General features: G+C 42.9%; 2 long non-coding RNA genes across 4 annotated transcripts in view; both read left to right on the top strand.

Annotated features, from left to right (window-relative positions):
* The window catches only part of LOC309328297, a 151,635-nt gene that overhangs the window by 57,747 nt on the left and 86,434 nt on the right, over positions 1–7,454 (top strand). The gene's annotated exons all lie outside the window — the stretch shown is intronic.
* The window catches only part of LOC309328289, a 73,248-nt gene that overhangs the window by 655 nt on the left and 65,139 nt on the right, over positions 1–7,454 (top strand). Inside the window, exons 1-2 of one of the 3 annotated variants that reach the window (XR_014150737.1) lie at positions 722–845; positions 5,159–5,263. This is a non-coding gene — a long non-coding RNA (uncharacterized lncRNA). Of the gene's footprint in view, positions 1–721; positions 1,304–5,158; positions 5,264–7,454 lie in introns of those variants that run through there. The other 2 variants (XR_014150738.1, XR_014150736.1) reach the window with 2 other exon arrangements.

Genomic DNA, 7,454 nt, shown 5'->3' with positions numbered 1-7,454 from the left:
TGGTGCCGTGTTTGTCCCTGCGGCAAACGAGAGACTTCGCTTGGGCTACTAAGATTCAGCCCTATATTCTCCTTTCTCCTTTCCACCCCCCCCCAAATTAAAAATAAATGTGAAAAGGAAAGATGTTGCATATGCACTGTACAGTATGTAGGATATGATATGGGGAGAGTCCCACTGCACCTTTAAAAAAAAAAAATATTGAAGTTTCAAAAAGGTTACAAAAATATAAAAGAGAAAATAAACAAAAAATACAGAATACTGCACCTTGACCATTTTAGGGGTCTCCACAGGGCCAGAGACGAGTCACATAGAAACCTAGGAGAAGCTTGCTGGAACAGGCTAGTGGCCCAACTAGTCCAGTATCCTGTTCTCACAACCAGAGGCCCATGGGAAACCCGCAAGTGGGACCTGAGCGCATGAGCGCTCTCCCCTACCCTGGTTTCCAGTATTCGGGAGGATACCGCCTCAGACCTTGGAGGTAAAATACAGTAGTTATGGCCAGTAACCACTGATAGCTTTACCCTCCTAATCTTAAAGCCATCTGGGTTGGTGGCCATCATTGTCCTCATGTGGGAGTGAGTTCCGTAGTTTTATGCACTGTGAAGAAGTGCCTGTTATATCTGTCCTGACATTCAGTTTTGCTAGGGTCTAATGTTATGAAAGAAGGCCAAAAAAAACCCCCAAAAAACTTCCACCCATAACTTTATAAACTTCAGTCACCTCTTACTTGCTTTTTCTCTGAACTGAAAAAATCCCAAATGCCGCAACCTTTTCTCATAGGGAAGTTTCTCCATTTTGGTTGCCCATTTCTATACCTTTTCCAACCCTCCAATATCCTGTTTGAGGTGAGGTGATGAGAATCATACACAGTATTTCAATTGCAGTTGTGATACAGATTTATATAACATGGCAGTTTTACTTTCAATTCTTTTCCTAAAGACCCCTAGCATAGAATTTGCCTTTTCCACAGCTGCCATATACTGGGTCAACATCTTCAAGCTAGCCACTGTGACCCAAGGTCTTGTTCCTGGTTTGTCACTGTCAGGCCCCATGACACCATCATTTATTGCAGATAATTAAACATTCTGTCTGTGTGTGAGCACTTAGAAAGGGATGCTGTGGTTACTAAGACCCAGCATGGGTTTCTCAAAAACAAGTCATGCAAGACAAATCTCATTTCTTTTTTTGATAGAGTTACAGGCTTAGTGGATTAGGGGAATGCTGTAGACATAGTGTATCTTGAGTTTAGTAATTCCCCCATGATATTCTTGCAGAGAAGCTGGTAAAATAAGGGCTGGATGAGGTAACTGTTAGGTGGATTTGTAGCTGGTTGACTGTTGTCTAATGGAAAGGTTGCTTGTGATGGTGGAGTACAGTGGTACTTCGGGTTAAGTACTTAATTCATTCTGGAGGTCCGTTCTTAACCTGAAACTGTTCTTAACCTGAAGCAACACTTTACACTCTACTCCAATTTTTTGCGGTCGACGGAGCCTCCCACATCCCTTCTGCATTGAAGGTGTACCACGCAAAAGTGGTTTCCACCCTCTGTTATGCTGCCCCGCTCTGGGCCCCAGGGTCCAATTTAACCTCGCTGGGGACATTGCAGAATCAGTTTCTCCGTCGCCTCCTGAAACTCCCCATGTGTGTGAGCAATACATCTGGAGCTAAGAATTGCATCATTGGAGACTGTCATCTGGAAGCGAGTCTTTGGCTATTGGCTGTCCAGCTGGCATAGGCTTCCTGACCATTACCTCTTTCAGTGCCTCTGGCGGGATGACTTTGTTAACCCGTGGGTAGGAAAAATCCATGCCAAACTTCTGAGCATCGGAATTTCCCCAGCGGACTCCTTAAAGATGAACCTAGGCTCAGCCAAAAGCCTTATCGAGCAAAGATTAGCAGACATTGAAAATCAACACAACCTCTCCAGGGGTGGGGGTGTCTGCTCCCCCAGGTATCATGGAACAACCCCACCACTTGGCCTTCCATCATACATGTCATCTCTTTCATCTGTACCACACCGACTTGCATTTATTCGTGCAAGGTTCAATGTTTTTCCATCGAACCTGCTGAGCCACAGATTTTCCAAGGGTTTGGTGTCTCCGCTATGCGAGTGTGACGGGAAAACAGTTGAATCTCTTCCACATATAATGTTCAACTGTCCCTTACATAGCATAGCCAGGACTAAATTCCTGGGTCCTGCTTTATTGCGCTTGGTTGGCAGGCCTGTTGAGTCACATGCCGCACTGCTTTTGCAGGATACAGATCCTTCTGTAACTCTGCAGGTGGCGAGATTCCTGAATGCGGTTATCTCACACACAAAAACCACCAAAAAACAACATCAACAACAAAAACTAATCGGACAGTTATGATGAGAGTGCATGACGGATCTCGTCTCCAGTTCTCCTTTTTCTGTGAACCGTCCCTTGGATCTTTCCGGGCCCCAAGCTGTTATTTGTCACTGCTCAATGACCCACCCTTGCATCGTGGTGTTCCCCTTCTGTTGTTAGATGTACTGGTTTTTATGTTTTTACCCTTTTATGTTTGTACATATTTTATGGGCTAATAGCCGTAAATAATTTAATTTAATTTAATTTAATTTAATGAGGCCTCCCATTAGCCGTGCTGCCGGAGCCCGATTTCTGTTTTTATCCTGAAGCAAAGTTCTTAACCTGAAGCACTATTTCTGGGTTAGTTGAGTCTGTAACCTGGGCCCAAGTGGGATTTGGCACAGATATGTACAGTATCAACTCTTTCTAAGGCACCAGTATCTCTATCCTGTAGCATGGATGGAGCCCTATGTGCTGTTCTGAAGTATATGCAACTGTCTCTGAATTTCTGTCCAGCATGATACCCACTGGGGCACATGTGCCTGCAGATGTCTTCCTTGGTGTCTCTGGTGTCCCCCCCCCCCCCGAGCCCTGAAATTAGACATTATATTGTAGTCCTTTTAGGAACCCATATCTCAAGCCACTTAGGGCTTTATAGGCAAGTACTGATCAGAAAGTCGGCGGTTTGAATCCCCGCGACAGGGTGAGCTCCCGTCGGTTGGTCCCTGCTCCTGCCAACCTAGCAGTTCAAAAACACGTCAAAGTGCAAGTAAATAAATAGGTACCGCTCCGGCGGGAAGGTAAACGGCGTTTCCGTGCGCTGCTCTGGTTCACCAGAAGCGGCTTAGTCATGCTGGCCACATGACCCGGAAGCTGTACGCCGGCTCCCTCGGCCAGTAAAGTGAGATGAGCACCACAACCCCAGAGTCCTTTACCAGCACAGAGTAGAATTGTGTCCAGAAATAGAGCAGCAACCACTGTAGCTTTTTAAGAACTGGCAAGGTAAGTTCAGTGTAACTAGTCCCAGTTACAGTAGTAGCCTAACTGGTGCATTCTGTAAATACTGGATTTTTTTGGGGGGAAACCCTGAATGGCAATCCTATATAAAGTGCACCGTAATCAAGTTCCCTAGAGTTTACCAACACATATTTTACATTTACTTATACAAGGTGACTCATGAGTGATCCTGTCACCACTTAAACATATAACTGTGATAGGATCACCACTTAGATAGTGTAGTAAACTTGCATAGCATCCTGACCTTTTTAATCTCCGTTAGTCATTTGTCTTTTCTGGCCTCTCTCTCCATCCATTCTCCCATACCTTCTCTTTTCTCCTAGTACCAACAGCATGCCAGTACCATGACAAACAATGCAGAAGTTAGAAGTTACGGTAAGAAATTTGAGTGCTGCTATGTATAGTTTACCTATGTTAAACTGATTTTAACTTTTTATGCATATTTTTCAATTAATATTCTCTTGAAACATGGGGAAAACAGTTAAAAATCTGTGAAGTATATACTGTACAGGCTGGGAATCAGAACAGACAGCAGATGGTGCTAGAAGCAAAGGCAAATTTCAGTGCTTGAGTCTAGATTTGTGTCCAATCCTTTTTTAAACCATCAGTATAGGAATTTTCTGTGAGCTTCAGTTGGGAGTTGGCTAGGTTTTCCCAGTTTTTCTGGTTTGGCCACAGTATAGAGCATTGAAGTTCTCAAACCCAGATTTAAGGCCTAATCAATGCAGAATTAGATGTACTTACGTACACATGCATACTCAACTTGGCTGTCCCCAAATCCTCTTACTCTTCCCCACTTCCCCACAAATAATATTTTGTAAATGGATGTAAAATAACACTGCCTGCCCCATAAAATATGTACAAATTGATCCAGAAATGGTGTTGCTAGTTTGGGACAACCTGGCTCAGTAAGTCCACAACCAAGTTTTACCAGTTAAATCCAAAAGTATTGTAGCCTTCCCAACTGCAAAAGAACTGGCTTCCCACCCTGCTTCCGAGTTTAAGGCAGATTATGCAAACTGATAGTCCTTAGTCATGTTCCAAAGACAGAGTGGCAGAATGTGCTGTCCAGGTTTTTTCTTCTGTTTATTACCAGTATTTCTAGATCTTAAGAACAGCAGAGCTCAGGGTGGTTGCCAAAAATCCAAAGTATAAAAATAAAACAAAATGCAATAAAACACTAACTAAAATCACTTACAAAAACAACAATAAGAAAACACCCAATTTCCAAAAGTTTGGAGAGGCTAAGGAAGAACACCAGTGGGTTTTTCAGGGGAGCATGTTATCACAATATCACAGTTCCGGGAGACACTGCAGAAGAGACGATGTTCCTGATAGATGATAATATTTAAGTGGACCCAGATACAACCTGTAACCATTACAAAGTTTTCAGAACAGGTGTTATAGGTTATTACCTAGCTTAGCCATACCTGTCAGCAGATTGGTGCTGATGTTTTATACTATCTGCATTTCCCAGACCGACTTCAAAAGCAACCCTCCATAAATCTCATTGCAGCAGTCTAGTCTGAAAGACTCTTAAGGCGTGGATGGCAATAGCATGATCATTGTCTAGCAGTAATGGGAGCTTTTCCCTTTTCTTTACACAACACTTGGAGCTCCTCTCTGGAAATTTCTCTTCCCCCTTTCATGCAGGTACAAAAGTATCCGAGCCACATTTTGCTGGCACAATAGAGCTGCACATTTTCAAGAAATGCTTATCTGTAGAACTGAAATACTTGTGCTGTACCCTATACCTACAGACTTTGGTCCAATCAGTAGCAGACAGACAATTCACCTGTTCTCTTATTCTCTAGGCTTCAGAATTGGAACCAAGTTTGCAGTCCCAGAGGGACATTGGCATTAGGAAGAACTGAGAAAACAACTGTAAAGAAAAGCAAGGAAAGCTGGAATGGAAAGAGGTATGCTTAGCCTTAGGAAAAGAAGATTAACAAAGAAGTTGTTTGCACACTCCCCCCCTAAGTTCCATTGTGTTAAGCAGGACCTACTGCTGAGCAAATGTATCTGGAATCAGAGTATAAGTCATGGGTGGGCGAAAGAAAGGTTTTTTAAAAAACAACAACAGCAACAACCTTGATTAGAACAGGCACTCATTTCATCTGCCAAAACTGGGGCAAGAACAAACACAAGGGATTTAAGCATTGGGGTCAGGATCCTAGATTTACTTATATCTAAATCCTACCAGGGCAAGTTGGGAATAATTACAATTGCATGGCCCTAAGCATATGATTTCAATCAACTCAATAAATTGCCATGGGGTAAAAAAGAAAAGAAAAAAGGATATAATCTGCAATTATTTCACTAGCAAAAATGGTCATCATTATAGCAGGTTCTGTGTGGGGAGGAGGGAGGGTTTGTATGATGTGAACCCCCATAGAAGGTTTCAGCGTTCTCCTACTCAGCCCCTATCAGGAGGGGTTGGGCCATCTAATTTTCTGTGGGGTGTACTTTGAAATTAAGTGGGACCTACCATAAAATGTTGCTGTGTATCTTCACCTTACAGCAGAAGTGTTTTTCTCAGGTTTCTGCCTGCTAGCCAACCATGCCCTCTCTCAGGACTACTATAAGATACAAGGAGTCCGAGCAGGCCTTTCCACTCCTCACTCCCATTTTTCCATTTTTCTTTTCTTTTGAGTGACATTAAACACTCTGTGGCTACTGAGCATGCTCAGTACTTACCATAGTGGGCTGTTTTGGGGCTTAGGACACACATATTATTCTAGAATCAAATCAATGGAAACGAGGTACTTGTTTTTTCTATGTAGTCCACACACAGTCTAGATCTACTGCAGGTTTTTTGCTGCTGGAAAGCACTTCTTGGGAAACTAGTTTCATTCAGAAAATAAAAGCTCATTGCAGATTAAGTCTGCATTACCCTGTAGTGCATCTATTTGAAAATAGATGTAGGCAGTCCTGGCAAAGGGGTGTGTGTATCCACACTTGTGTAATGGCATTGTGGGTGTGCATATACCAAGACAGCAATCACCACCACCTCCTTTGTTCTTCTGGGATATTTGTAGGGAGGAAAAGGTGTGGATCAAGGGAATGGTTTTCAAATGTGTATCAAGTAACCACACCCACTCCTGGATGGCAGGATCTAGAATAATTTTAGATTGAAAAAGCAGCATGTTGAGGATGAACATGAATGATTCCAGATGGAGAAAAATTTACGCTTGTGCTACAAGTGGGTTACTGTGCCCACAGCCTTTGCTACCTTTGGGGATGACAAGTAACCAAAAAGAGACCATTCTTTAAAAGCCAATCTGAGGTAAGCCTGCATGCTTCACTAACTTCTCATTCTAGGCTCCTTTTCTGAATGTTTAGCTTTCATTGGAGCTTGTGGATATACAAGGAAGATAGTACAGTCTGTCTTCTACCTGATTCCTCAGTAGGAAGTCAACCTGCTCCTGGCTTCTCATGTTTTGGCAAAAGCCCTGGAATAACTGAGTACATATTGTATAATGCACTTTATAATTATTTAATACAATTAAATGGATTTACACATATGAATAATATCTGTATTTAATACCTTTATAGGTTGCTCTGCATTAATTTCGCCTGCCCACATGCATTCTTAACCACCCAGCTGCATGTATTCTTAGCCGTTTGCCCTCTCCCCCCATGGACATGGTAACAGGTCGTTATTTATTTATTTATTGATTGATTGATTGACTGACTGACTGACTGATTATACTGCCCATCATCCGAAGATCACAGAGAGGTTCACAACATAAAGTTCCAAAATGAGAACACAAAATATATAACAAAAACAAACCAATGACCCTTCTCCCACAAAGACATTAAACCATGGATTGTTTAATCAGCCAAAGACCTGGTTATAGAGAAACGTTTTTGCCTGGTGCCTAAAGATATGTAATGAAGGCACCAGGCAAGCCTCCCTGGGGACAGCATCCCCTGGGGAGCCACTGAAGAAAAGACCTGTTCTTGTGTTGCCATACTCCAGACCTCTTTTGGAGGGGGCACACAAAGAAGGACCTTGGGTCCCATGGTCTGGGTTAGTTCATTTGGGGAGAGACTGTCCTTGAGGTATTGTGATCCTGGGGAGAAGTAAGGCGCAGCGGAGTCTGCAGT

This window comes from Podarcis erhardii (genome assembly GCF_964252035.2).
Source record: "Podarcis erhardii genome assembly, chromosome: 13".
In the NCBI taxonomy this organism is placed as follows: Eukaryota; Metazoa; Chordata; class Lepidosauria; order Squamata; family Lacertidae; genus Podarcis; species Podarcis erhardii.
This window is presented reverse-complemented; position numbering and strand designations above follow the sequence as displayed.